Source organism: Marmota monax, unplaced genomic scaffold (assembly GCF_021218885.2).
Source record: "Marmota monax isolate L192 unplaced genomic scaffold, Marmota_monax_Labrador192_F-V1.1 WCK01_AAM20220418_F8-fsc00005, whole genome shotgun sequence".
Lineage (NCBI taxonomy): Eukaryota > Metazoa > Chordata > Mammalia > Rodentia > Sciuridae > Marmota > Marmota monax.
The window spans coordinates 15438505-15453181 of NW_026692254.1; the positions used below are offsets into that span (position 1 = coordinate 15438505).

The 14677-nt window shown below is 39.6% G+C and overlaps 1 protein-coding gene and 1 non-coding gene across 3 annotated transcripts in view; both read left to right on the forward strand.

Annotated features, from left to right (window-relative positions):
• Positions 1–14677, forward strand: part of Adamts17 (ADAM metallopeptidase with thrombospondin type 1 motif 17) — a 345945-nt gene that overhangs the window by 191808 nt on the left and 139460 nt on the right. The window lies entirely within an intron of this gene.
• Positions 9902–10008, forward strand: LOC124089525 (U6 spliceosomal RNA). The gene has a single exon (XR_006850769.1). It is a non-coding gene; the product is annotated as a U6 spliceosomal RNA (small nuclear RNA).

Genomic DNA, 14677 nt, shown 5'->3' on the forward strand with positions numbered 1-14677 from the left:
AGTACTTTAGGGTTATGACACATATAAAAGTAAAATGTATGGCATTCATAAAGGCCAGAAAGGGAGAAATTAAAAATATGATATTGACTCTTATACTATATGTGAGGTGTAATAACAGCAGTCCCTCCTTATCCAGAAATAGTGAATAAACTTAAAATAACTTATAGAGCACATTGTCATAATTATTTTATCAGTAGTAATTGCTGTTAATCTCTTACTGTACTAAATTATAAATTAAACTTTATTATAAATAGGCGTGATTAGGAAAAAACACAGTGTGTATATAGGGTTTAATTGTATCCCTGGGCGATGAGGGTCTTAGAATGTATCTCCCAAGGATAAAGGGAACCACTATAATATCAGATAAAGACAGATTGTGATCAGTTAAAGATGTGTAATATCAAGTGTAGAACAAACAGTAAATGATGCAGCAGAGAGTCATAGCTTTTAAGATAACAAGGGAAATAAAATGTATGCAGTCATATATTGCTTATCCCTGTGATTAAGGACATTAGAAGTAGATTATTTAAAGATGGATTATAAATGTATAGTCATTTGTGCTCCATTCCACTGAGAGAGTAGTGCATTAGGATTCTTGACATGTTCTATTTAGATGTGAGTCTTCTTGAAGCCCCATGAACATCCTGTGTCCCCAGGTGGAAAGCACCAATTGTCCAGTCTTCATGACAGAATCACACAAGTGACTTCATAACATCTCAAAGCATGTCCAGTTACTTCAGAAAAAACTGTGATACAAAATTCTGAACAATATTCTCCAAACCAGAGCTGTGGATATAGCTCAGTGATTGAGTGCTTGCCTAGCATGCATGAGGCCATGGTTCAATCCCTAACACTGAAAAAAAAAAAAAAAAAAAGATCACTAAACCACTTTTGGTTCCTTTTTATAGGGAAACAAAAACCGTTATGTACTAGATGTTGTAAAAAGGAAGAAAAACACACAGCCAGCAGTTTAAGGGGAGAGGATATTGTGAAGAAATTACAACTCCAAAAATATGGAGCAATCTCTTTTCTTAAAAACTATACTTATGTTTGGAAATTGAGAACATTATCCATGCTCCCAAGCCTGGGGCTCCCCTAAAGACTGTATTGATGGGAGCTTCACTGGCCAGAACCTTGGGCTGGGGTCTCTGTATAGAGCTATTAGGGGAAGTTTGGAAAAGGACCTAAGCATTAATGAGGCAACTCTCTGTGTGTCTGTCTGTGTCTGTGTATCTTTTGTCTTAAAAATGTCTGGAACTTTAAGCCGGTTACAGAAAAGAAAATAATAATGAAATATAGTGGAGATTGGACACTGCCCAGGGAATAAAACTGTGAGACACACCGGTATTGAGGAGTTGAACATTTTCTTTTCTGGAATACAGAACATAAAAACAAGAAGAAAAAGAAACTTGATAGATTACATTTTCAGAACAACACTAACTACCCTGACTAGTGGTGGGCCGTTTTCATTTCACTGCTGTCTCTTATGGGAAACAAAAGCTTATCTGCCAAAAGATGAGCCCAGCCCATTCCAGACAGGAAGTAGAGAGCAGAGGCCTCCCTCCTCTCAGGGAGCACATCTCTCATCCACGCATCCCCGTGACCACACTGAAGCAGGAGTGCCAAACCAGGGCCCTTTGGATAGTTTCAAAGGATTTGCGAACTGGGCTAGGACAGCAATCACACCTTTGTTTTTCTTCCACTTCTAAGTGAAGTTAGTGTTTCCCTTCATTATGAAAGGTTGGCAATAAACCCCAGCAGTCTCCGCAGGACCCAGGACAGTCATGTGATTAGGAATGACAGACATCCTCATATGTATTACAGTTGTGGCTGACATCACAAACTATCGTATACTCCCCACTCCTTCGGCATTACACTGGTTACGCTGTCCCCTCTATATTATAGACAATGTGTTGACAAACCTATATTACAGTATTGCACTTTAGGAAATCTATATTTTGAAAATGATATTTCAACTTAATTATTTTCCTGGTAATTTTATGTAATAACTATGCATTGGCAAACATAGTCTAGGAGGGGCTTTCTCAGCACTGCTAGATGCTCAGGACCCACAGAGACCAGAGACTTGGTGTTGGAGAGTGGCAGGCTGGTGTCTGCCCATAGCAGGAAACAGGGGATGCCCTGACTCAGCTTTTGCTCTTCTTTGGGTAGAATTTCAAATGCAGCACTTCCTTGTGACTTCTGTGTATACCCTTCTCTGGGTGCTCATGGTTCCTAGCTGTTTTAAGACCCATGAATTAAGAACCATTTCCTCACTCAAAGGAATAGGGTAAATGATGTGAGAAACATTGCTACAGTTGCTTTGGGAGCCACCCAGGTTTCAAATAGTAGCCAGGTTTTCTGCATTCTTAAGCATCTGCACATAATAGAACCAAAAAAATAATTAAAATGCAGTCCATTTTAATTTTTAGACCTCTGGAGGCTCCTGCAGCATCATCATTACCATTGAATCTTTCATGTCTGTCGGCGGAATGCTGGTATTACAAGGCTCAAAGCTGTCTATGGAAATATGAACTACAAAAAAATTGGCCTCAATAGCTGGCATTTGTTGTAGAAGTTATTGGCAAATGCAACCGTCTCCTCTTTTAGCCAATGGTAATGTGATGTTTTTAATTCAAGAAAGTATTTCAAGAAAGTCCAAACATAAAAGATATAAACACTGGATGGTAAATATTTATTAGAAAGGGGAAATGAACTTTATGCAATTAGTTCAATCAATCTCTTTTATGATTACAAGTTCCTCCTGTCCTCCATCACTGCAAAGCAAAGTTACTCTTTAACAAGACTTTAAAGCTTAGATATTCTGCCAGGTGAAAAAGGGTGGGAAGACCAAATTTAGGCATTATCGACTGAAAGGAAGAGTGAGTATACAACCGGAGACAAAGCAAAGGAGGCGGCAGTTAGGGCAGTGTCCTGACCATGACCACTATCGCTGCCCCACACGGCAGGGGGATTTCTCCTGCTGCTATTACCAGCACTCCAAAACCTGGGGATCTGAGGTTGAAAGGTACTATGGAATGACCACTCACCCCTCATCTGTGTTCTGTGCAACATACTCTATCATTGCTCTGAAGCCTAGGCGTGGCTGCCACTGTACAAAGAAAGGTAGTGCTCAGAGGGGATTCCACTAGCTGTGGTTACCATGAGCGCAGATGTGATTTTTGTTCCAGGGCATTCGCAAGGGACCGCAATGTGCATGTTACACTGTTTTTCTCAGAACATTGTTAATCGCAGAAGTTGTGAGCTAATTGGAGGGAAGTGAGTGTCTGGAGTGGACACAGGCATTAGAGGGGTTCAGTGTTCTTTTCTACCTGACTTTCCCGTGGAATGTTGTTCTTTCCCATTGGTACAGCATGGAGGTGCAATCTGTAGCACAGTGGGAAAGAAGGAAGGGCTCTCTAGTCAGGCTGCCCAGGCTGCCTTCCTGCCTCCACTACTTTGAACACACTATACAGTCTTTATGCCTCAATCTTCTAATCTGCAAAATGGGAGAATAGATCCTTTGGACACATTATAGGGTTGTAATGAGAGATGATTAACAGATGAACTAGAGCAATTGGCACGGAGCACACACTCGGTGTTGCTTCTGTCATTTTTCTGCAATCTTGTTTCCTGGAGTCAGTGGGAAAGGAGGGGACCTGGTTTAGCTGACCATTATATTGGCTGATTCTCCTTTTCTATGTCTTCCTGTGCTGTCCTCTCCATTCCTCCTGGTGCCCTGGAAGTCTGTAACCCCCAGGGATTGCTCTCCAGCACTCAGTATCTCTCTTGGAAAATCCCCAGTCCCAGGGCTGGAAAGCCTCTTTCTGTCCTGCAGAGAACTGCTTGAGCATCTTGATGGATCCAGAGCTTCTTGTAGCATCCAAGAAGCTCAAGTTGTCATAACGCTACCTGGAAGCAGGACTCTTTTCTGATATCAGTCAGTTCTAAACTTAATGGGTCATTAGAGCCTCCTCCAGAGACTGTTGGATGTTACTGTGTCCCACTCCAAATCCTATTGGAATTTACTGTATCCCGCTAAAATCTCTAGGGGACATGGGTTTTAGAAATTTGTATTTTTATATAGCCTCCCCCTAGGATTCTTACTGTCAGCCTGGTTTGGAAACTGCTGATTTAAATAAAATCTATCCCTTCATTGCCAGTGGACCTGGCCAGAGTGGGAGGCTGGCAAGGTCTGGGAGCCTGCCTGGCCTGGCCCTGCCCTACTCAGACAGGGCTTGCATGGTCATATGTGATGCTGGACGCCCAGCTGAAAGCTCTTTTGCCTGTGTGGGTCTCAGCTTCCTGCCCAGCATCTGCAGCCTCTTGAAACTGTTGGACTTTGGCAGCAGATAGCCCTAATTTTCCAGAAGTGTTTGAAAGTTTACAGTAGACTGCCTTCTCCAAGACTCTCCAGACAATGCAGGTTGTGTGTTATCTTTCAGTTCTTGACCCCAGGCCAGCTGAGTGGCCGGGTGCCTGGGGCCTACCCTTATGGAGCAATACCCAGCCTCAGCCAGGTAAGGGTCTCTGCTACCCTCAGGAACATTGAAAGAGTAGCCATGGGATGCAGGAAACCTTCCAGAAGCAGTCCTGGCTTGCCGGCCTGGGGGAAGACTTCAAACTGCAGTAGTATTTGTGGAAAATTTGGATTAGTCACTTTTTCATGCAGCCAGCCAGTGGAGTTTTATTTTATCTCCCTTTGGCTTGTGTTATCAGCAACACATTTTTGAGGCAGTTTACATAACCATCCCCTTGGGGCTCACTTTGAATTAGAGCTGCTCTCTCAATTCCTAGTGGGTACCCAGTGAGAAGGAGAGAGACAGACATCAGTCCCCTTCACAGTCCTTGAGAGTGTTACCCCCAGTTGAATAAAAATGGTAAAGGCTTGCATGCATGATCCAGGAGGTCATTGTGAGAAACTCAGACCTTCTCGTGTTTACATAGTACTCCAGGGGCGGAAGCTGGGTGCTGGCTTTGTTATCACACAGCACTTTGAAGAATTGTGTGGCAGACAGACGGGATGTGCCTTTCACCAGACCATAAACGTAGCTTGTGAGGTGACACATGTTAAGCCAGAGAGCTGTTTCATTTTTCTTGTGGTTTGCAGGACTAGGGGTTTTCTGTTGCAGTTCAAGAACTGTCATGGGCAGTGAGAATTGGGAGGAATCTGGGACCCGCCCCCGACACAATGGTTATTTGACTGAAGCAGCTTCCCCTTGATGTTTCCAGCCTCAGGTGCCACATTTCATCAAAGCCAAGGCTTACACTTTCCAGTGGAGTTTCCACATAAAGCATCACAAATCCTTGATCCCTCTTAATGCTCAAGAAGTTTCAGATTTTGGATTTGGACTTCTGAATTAAGGATGCTCTCTAGTAAAGTCTATGCAAATATTCCAAAATCTGAAAAACTCCAAAATCTAAACTCTTGACTCCAAGAGTTTTTAGATGGGGATGGAGGAAAGACTTCCTTCACAAGAGATGAACACCTGGATTTGACCTTGAAGAATGCAGAGGAATATGACTCTGTGGAGACCACTTATTTAGTCCTGGACTGAGCTCCCAGACAGAAGGCCGTGCTCACTGTCTGCCCTGTATCTCCAATATAGCATTATACAGCCTGCAGAAGGGACAGGATAAAGCCCTTGAGATAAAAACAGCTGCCTCTGCAAAGATGCAGATTGCTTTCTGGTGCATTTAGTACAAGCATGCATGGAGATATCAAGGAAAGAAGAGGGACAGGAATTCAAGTGCGAATCTGGGCTGGCCTGTGACAGGAGTAGGAGTTTTCCCTGGGTCCTGAAGAGAGTGAAGGATGGTTTACTGGATGTCTGTGTTTGAGATTTGCAAGCTGTGTGTTGAGTATGAGAGAGATTATAATCAAGAAGACCTGTGAAAAGTGATTGCAGTCATCCAGATGAAAGAGGAAGAGAACTTAAAGAAGTAGTGGTATTGAGGATACAATGAAAGAATTTGTTCTGGAAAAGTCATTGACATTTTCTAATTCATCTAATAAGAACTTAGTAAACAGCTTGTGGGCACTAAATAATTACACAAAGTCTATGTCAGTCAGCTATATGTTACTGTAACAAAATACCTGAGATAATCAACTTATAATATAAGAGAAGTTTTAATTTGGCTCATGGTTTCAGAGGTTTCAGTCCAGGGTCATTGGGCTCTATTGCTTTTGGGCCTGTGACAAGACAGCTCATCATGGTGGGGAGCAAGTGATAAGGCAGATCTCGTTATCTCATGGCAGCTATGAAGAAGAATGAGAAAGAGGAACAAGCTAGAATCCTCTGGCCCCCTCAAAGGCAAACCTCTAATGACTGGAAGACCTCCCACTAGTCCCCATCTCTCACAGTTTTCACCAGGACCCAAAAGCACCGAGCCGGGACCAAGACTTTAACACATGAATCTTTGAGGGATATTTATGATCCAAACTATAGCAGAGACCACTTCTACTATAGACATTCGGTTATCATTGTGAATGTTTTGGAATTATGTTATTTCTTTTATGAGTAAGCAATATATACATAAGGCAAAAATTCAAAATACAACCATTTATACATTTCCTTTTCCCTATAAACGCTAGCATGCCTCACCATATTTTTGTGAAATCTTGCCTTCTTTTCTCTTAACAGTGCATCTTGGAATTGGTCAATACTAGTAAAAATATAGTTGCCCCCCCTTTTAACTTTTTTTCTAACTATAGATTGTGATAGATTTTAACTTTATTGTGAGATAATTTTTGCTTTCAAAGAAGAGGCACAAAAATAATACATACCACACACCAAACTTCTCCTTTTGTTAACATCTTCTTTAATCATATATTTTAGTCAGCTTTCTCACTGTTATGACTTAAAGACCCAACCAGCACAATTGTAGAGGAGGAAAGATTTATTTGAGGGCTCACAGTTTTAGAGGTCGTAGTGCATAGAAGGCTGGCTCCATTTCTCAGGGCCGGAGATGAGGCTGAACATCATGGCAGAGAGTGTGGCGGAGGGAAGCAGCTCGCATCATGGGGTGATCAGGAAGCAGAGAGACTCCACTCTCCAGGTACAAATACATACTCCAAAGCCACGTCCTAATTCCCACCTCCTCCAGCCACACCCCACTACTTCAGTTACCAGTCAGTTAATCCCTGTCAGGGGATTAAATCACTGATTGGGTTAAGACTCTAATCATTTCTCCTCTGAACCTTCTTGCATTATCTCACACATGAGCTTTTGGGGGACACCTTACATCCAAACCATAACATCATAGAACCATTAAGACCAAGAAATTTACAAAGAAATTATAAATGTTTGAGGACATAGATCACTTAACCCGATTTCACATCACAGAAGGTATACATGATTGAAACAGCACACGGTGCCCCATAATTGTGTACAATTTATATATCAGTTTAAAAATTTAAAGGTTTTTAAAATCCTTACAATGAACTAAGCATTTTGATTTCACCAGTTTTCCCATTCGTGTCCTTTTTCTGTACCACATTCCAAACCAGGAGCCCCTTTTGCATTTGGTCAGTATTGTCTCTTCAGGCTATGACAATTCCTCATTCTTTCCTCATCTTTCATGACCTTGATACCATTGGAGAGTTTTGTCATTTGGGTTTGTCTGATGTTTTTTATAACTAGGTTGAAGTTATGCATTACTGGGAAGAATACAACTGAGGTGGTAAGGTTAATATGTCTTATGACTGGTGACATCAACTTCAACCACTTTGCTAATTAAGGTATTATCATGATTATGACTTTTGGAGGCAAACCTCTCCACAGACTGAGAACCATTTATAGGATAAATGCTTAGATGTGGATAAAAGATCATGTTTGCTCATATGTAAATTTTGTAATTGTGGTCCCCCATAACACAAGATGAAACACGTAGAAAGGTGTGCAAAATCCTAAGTATACGGTTACATTCATTTTTCACAAACTGAGCCCACAATTATGACTTGTACATCAGGAAGTAAGCATCATGGCGTCCTAGAAGCGTCCCTATTACCCACTTCTATTCCCTCACCATAGCAATAACCACCATTTTACTTTCTGGACCCACAGGTTAGTATTACCTGTCTCTGAACTTTACATGAAATCACATGTATTTATCAGTCATTCAGAGATTTTGCCCAGTTGGTCTCCATTCACATTTTCATAAGCAACATAGGAAAGTACCTGCTTCCCTGCGCTTCACCCAGTGTTTCTGATCTTTGACAGACAAAGCATTTAAGGAATGAGTCTAGTGCAGGTGGAACTGCATTTCTTTCATTAGAGTTTGAACATTTTTTCAAGTATTGATGAGCCAGTTTATTCTTTTCTGTAAACTATCTTCCCCACCCCCAACCACCATACTGGGGGTTCAACCTTAGGGGCACTGTGCCACTGAATGTATTCCCAGCTTTTTTTTTTTTTCCTTCTTTCTTGGAAACAAGGCCTCGCTAAGTTGCAGAAGCTGTCCTCAAACTTGAGGTCCTTTGGGCCTCAACCTCCTGAATAGTTGGGATTACAGGCATGTACCACCATGTCCTGCCTGTAAACCGTCTTCTTAAATCATTTTTTATTTTAGGTTATCTGTATTGGATTATTGATCCTTTTAAAATGATTTGTTAGAATTTTTTATATTAAAGAAATTATACCTTTAGCTAAAACATGAGTTTTAAATGTTCTTTTGTGTAACCTGTGTGTAGGAAGTGGAATATATCTAAGTCTCATCATGACTTCTTGCAGTATTTGTTTTGTTTTGTTGTGGTACTAGGGATTGAACTCAGGGGTGCATTACCACTGAATCACATCCCCAGCCCTTTTTATTTTTTAGTTTGAGATAGTTCTCCCTAAGTTTCTGAGACAGGTCTTGAACTTGCAATCCTCCTTCCTTTTCAAACTTCTTAAAACTTCTTGAAATGAACACTAATTTTTCTCCCTGTGGGTTAACACATATGTTTGAGATTCTGAATATTATTCCAAGTACTGTGTGCATCTTGATATGTAATGTTTTCATTTTCATTATTTTCTTCATTATCTGCAGTTTGGATTGTGATTTTTCCCTTTGACCACAAAGTTGTTTTAAGGAAGAGTTTTAAGATTTTCAGGTGGAAAGGTTATTTATTCCCTAGTACTTCTAAAATTTAGTTCCTATTTTATTACATTGTACTGTGGTTTTAATTTCCATATTTTTTGAGGCTAGTTTTAATGACCATTCCATGACATTGAAGGTGTGTTTGTTTTCAGGGTCTAGAATTCTGTCAATAATATCTAACTTGTTATGTTATTTAAATCTTTTATATTCTTATATTTTTGTCCATTTGTGATAAATTAAGATGAGGTAAACTCTTCTGCTAATTTCTTTGTTGTTGTTGTTTTTCCTCCTGTTTCAAGCAAATTTTGTTTCATGAGGTTTAATGCTAAGCTATTTTATGTATAGATATTTACAGCCAAAAATCCCCACTGAGAACTGTACTGTTAACAGTATAAGGAGTATAAGGAGGGAGGAAGATGAGGAGGAAAATGATGAATGTGATAATGTTGCTGCCAAACCCTAATTATTATTACCTAGAAAATAGTTTTGGTTTGTGATCTGAGGGATTCTTTGATAGGTAAGTTTAGCTCATTTAATGTTAGGTCAGATATCTAATCCTAGGTCTTGCACCTTGTTTTGTATTATAATTTCTCTTTGGATTGCTTCTTTTTGCTGACTCCCATTGTGCTTTCTGGATTTTCTTTGCATTTTGTATCTTATGTTTGATATTATGATTGATATTCTTGTTCCAGTGATTTCTCTGTAATTGACTGAATATATTTAATATTTAATCTTCCATGTTCCCCCCGCCCTTCCCGGGTACTTTAAAGATCATCTCTTGTCTTTGGTGTTTGGAAGTGTATCAAAAAAAATGTATCTGGAGCTTACTTCAGTACCACATATACTAAAATTGGAATTATACAGAGAAGAATAGCATGGCCCCTGGGCAAGGATGACATGCAAATTCATGAAGCATTCCATATTTTTTAAAAAGAAAACAAAATATATACCTGGGTTAAGTCTTTATTGCTTCTTACCATATTGCCAAGTTACCACAGAACATATTGGCTTAACACATTACACATGTCTTACCTGTCAGGTTCTGTGGTTTGAGGACACAAGCATGGCTTAGCCAGGCCTTCACAGCATTTTTACAAGACTGCAAAGGGTGTTGGCTCCCAGTCTGCAGTCTCATGCGAAAGTTCAACTGGGGAAGTATTCACCTCCAAGCTTCCTGAGTAGTTATTGGCAGCACTCCTTTCCTGGCAGGTTCTTGGGCAAAGCACTTCTGTTTTTTTTGCTAGCTGGTTGGTCAGAGGCTGTTCCCAGTACCTTGAAATGTGCCAGTGGAAAAGAAAAGAGAAAGTACTGACAGTGGTTTATCAAATACAACAGTGGAATCAGAGATGTTTTAGTTTCTCAAGATATATTCCTTCTTGGAGATATATTCCTGAAGAAGGTTTAAGCTAGTAGATATATGAAAATGCTTCAAGAAGAGGGAGGAAGATGAGGAAAATGATGAATGTGATAATGTTGATGCCAAACCTTAAACCAAAAACAGTGCTTTTAAAAGCATCCTAGTTAGGACTCTCCTGGCTTAGTACCTTTGCTTTGCTTGGAAGTAGGCGTGACATCATGGGACTTCAGTCTTTCCTGTTTTCAGAGACTTCTATTTATGCTATTTTCTGGTTGAGACTGCATCTTTGTTATCTACACATTAAATAGCCAAAGGGAAACTAAGCTGGACAGCAGCTCTCTTTGACACTATACTTCAAGGCCTCTAAGAAAGAGTCTCCTGTACAGTCGAGTGCTACCAGCTGATCTGCTGCAGCTCTATGCTATATAGGCAAAGATGAGTTTGCTAAACTTTTAAATTCACAGATAGATTTTGAAGAGCTTCTCAATATCAGTTGGATAAATTGATATACATATTTGAAGTTAGTTCTTATAAACAACTAGATCCAGTTTTCAAGTCAAACTATCAAATCAAACAAAGGTATATTACCTTTGTATAAGCATATTGTTTCTAAAAATATTTTTAAATATTTTGCGTGCTGGAGGTATCTCTCATCTTACTCTTCTTTATACCGTGATAATTATTTTTACTGTATACAAAAGAATACCATAAGTCCTGTATTTTCTCAACTCAGGTAAATTTTTAGCTCCTGTCTTTCCAGTATCACTTTCTCTAAAAATAAAGAGAGAAAAAATTGTAACTTACATCCAGTAAAATTGTCCTTTTCTAATGTCCACTATGAATTTTGACGATTGCACAGTTTTGTAACCAATCAATACACAGAGCATTTCCATCATCCTGCCCCTCACAGTTGGTCTCTTTCTTTATTCCCAGGCAAACACTCAAGTTTTCTATTCTTAGTGATATTTAAAATTTCTTTTAAAAATGAAATGTCTTTAAGTTAAAAAAAAATTTAAAGCAAGCCAGTAGTTTTTATCCCATAGTCAAAAGGGTGGTGTCCCTCAAAGGTGTGCATAGTGAGAGACAGATGTCACTCCATAATGGAGGATAGCCTCCCGATATTAAGTGGGGATCTCTATTCTGACTGATCTTTGCTGTCAGCTTGTGTCTTCTCCAGTCTTTCTTCTGCTCCAAATCTACTCTCTCAGGCATATTAACATATGCATGCTACTATTTCCTTCTTAGTCCTCCCTGTTTCTTTACCCATCATTTGTATTTCCCTTCTTCCTTTTGTCTTCATATTTTTAATGCTTTTATTAGTGTATTATACTTATACATAATAATGGGATTCATTTTCACATATTTGTACATCCCCTCCTCCATCCCCCTTCCTCTACTATATTGGTCTTCCTTCTATTTATTCATTTATTTGTTTATTTTAAATTGGTACTTTATGGATATACCTAAAAGTGAGTCCATCATGGTATGCTCATACAGGCACATAGCATGTATGTTCAATTCCATTCTAGCCATCAATTCTCTCATTCAGTGATGTTACCATTTATTGATTTTTTTCTTCTAAAATTATATATTTAATTTTTAAATGTTTGTTTCTGTATTCTTCTTCAAATTTTTCCAGTCATGCTCCATAATATCTTGCTGTTAGCTTACATATACATGACATTTTTAGTGTGCCTGTATTTTGACTGTGACCAGCACAGGAGGTCAGGAGTGGAAATTTCCTACTGTTACTATCTATCCTGTTGGAGCTTAAAAAGTTTCAGATTTTGGAACATTTCAGATTGTGAATTTTTAAATTAGGGATGTCAACTTGTACAAACTTCCTGGTCACGTGTCCTTTCCTTGTGTCTTATCAGCATTTCTCTTCTGCTTCTGATGTAATGCTATTGCAGAGGCATCTGCACATGGAAGATGTCTTTTCCTGTTATCTGTGATTTGATGCAATTGCCAGGCTGTCCAAAGAATATTTGCTTTATCTTTGACATCTAATAACCTATCAGGACATGCCTCTGGGCTCATCATTCTTTGCCATTTTTCTTGGAACAAAGTTTTCCTTTCCAATCTGAGACTGAGATGATCTTTCATTTCAGGTCAGGGTCTTGACTTCATATTAAAATACCCTTTCTGTTACCTTATTTTAATTTCTTTCTTTAGACTGTGTTTCTGACCCAGCCTGAGCCTCTTGACCTCCACAGATTGCCTCCTGGTTCTGTCATGTGGCAAAGGATGACAGACTTTGGAGCACTTTATAATTTGTATAGCATGATGCGAATTCCAGCTTTTAATCTAGAAGACATTGCAGTGACAGGCAGTCATGTGGTTCACCCATTTGTCTGTTAGTGAAAATGAATTTGAAGCAGAATGACTGCTTGGCTTGAGCCCACAGGGCAATGCTGGTGGTCCAGATTGGGTCAGAGACTGCAATTCCAGAGTCTCTTTTCTGCTCATTCCCCTTTTCCTTCTTTTTAAGTTGAACACAAAATTGACCACCATTCGGATTCTCAACACCATGGTTTTACTTGTCTTTGAACTTTACATAAATAAAATCATACGTGATTCCATCATTCTAAGCATCATATTTTGTCTATTGTTCATGGATGTTTGGGTGGCTTCTACCTTGAGACTAACCCAAATAGCGTTGGAATGTCTTTGAGGAATATTTGCATAGAAATAATGAGATATCTTGAGAATGGGTCCAAGTCTAAATACAAAGTACATTAATGTTTCACATAAACCTTAAGCACATAGTTCAAACATAATTTGTTACATTATTTTTAGTGCACCACCTCTGTTTTCCTTGTAACCCATCACTTGAGGTCAGTACTTTGACCCCTGAGGAACACACGCACAGGTCTGAACATACTTAGGAGTAGAATTGCTGGGTATTGGAATGCATGTCTTCAGTTTTAGTAAAGACTGCCAAAGAGTTTCTAAAGTTGTTGTTTCAAGTTATAATCTTATCACCAATGCACAAGAGTCTTGTAAACGCTTGGAATTCCCATCCTTTTCATTCTAACCATTCTGGTGAGTATACAAAGGCATCTGATGGTGGGTCTTAATGTATTTTTCTCTGTTAACTAAAGAGATTGAGCAAATTTTCTTATATGTTTCCTGGCCATTTAAATATTCTCCTTTGGGATGTATCTGTTTAAGTCTTCTATCCATTTTTCTGGGTCTTCTCCTTAATTGATCTAGAGAAAGCTGGGGTTGTTTTCTTCTTTAACTACATTCTAGTGCACACACTTTGTTGGTTATATGTATTAAGATTGTTTCCCCCATGTGTTACAAATACCTTCTTTCATTTTCTTATAGTTGTCTTTTGTTAAACAAAAATTCTTAACTTTAATATAGTATAATTCATTAATTTTTTCATTTCTGGTTAGTATGGGGAGGATTCTATTTGAGAAGTCTCTGCCTAACCTTGTTCTCCATCTCTTTGATGGTTAGAAAAGGTTTATGGGAAAGTACTGTCTATAAAGTGCATAATAAATGGTTCACACCACCTTCTCCCCCCCTCTCCTGATGTGGCTGTTATTCCTCTTCATCCCAAGCACTCCTACCCCATAAATTCCCTCCTGGGTCAGCCTTGCCTCATGAACACGTGTCTGCACATGGATGCAACACTCTCGAAGAACTCTGAGGTCAAAGTGCAAGGAATCAAGCATTTAATGAGGTGCAGTCAGTCTTTATGGGACCAGCTGTGCTGCACTCAGCGCTCTCATCTTTTTACCACTCCGTTGAGAGGTGAACAGTAATAGGAACGTGTAAGCTTTTCTGAACAGTATTCCACTAGAATCACTGACTTCTTTAAGGGCACAGATAAGCTTCTACATATTTGCAAAGGGGAAAGGGCTGCTGTGGGCTTTTCTTGGCTCTTTTTAAAAGCACCTTTCAGCTCTGTTTTCCTTCCCTTTCTCTTATTTATTTTTGTCCCTTAGACCTCTAAACATTTTTTTTTTTGACAGTAGACAGCACAGTTGTGCATCTAGTCCATGCAGATGTTTGAGATTACTTGGATCGGCAGACCTCTAAACTAAGCACAGCACACCCTTTGCAAACCATACCATAACTGTGCTGTCCATATCACAGGGGCCCCCACTCCTTGCCTGAGGCACACCAGCAGATCCCCTAGCCATACTCTGGAGGATCATGTCTCCCCATTCCAGCTCAGGCCTCTTAGCCATGATTGGGTTTGGCATCCAGGAAGCACTGTGTCTT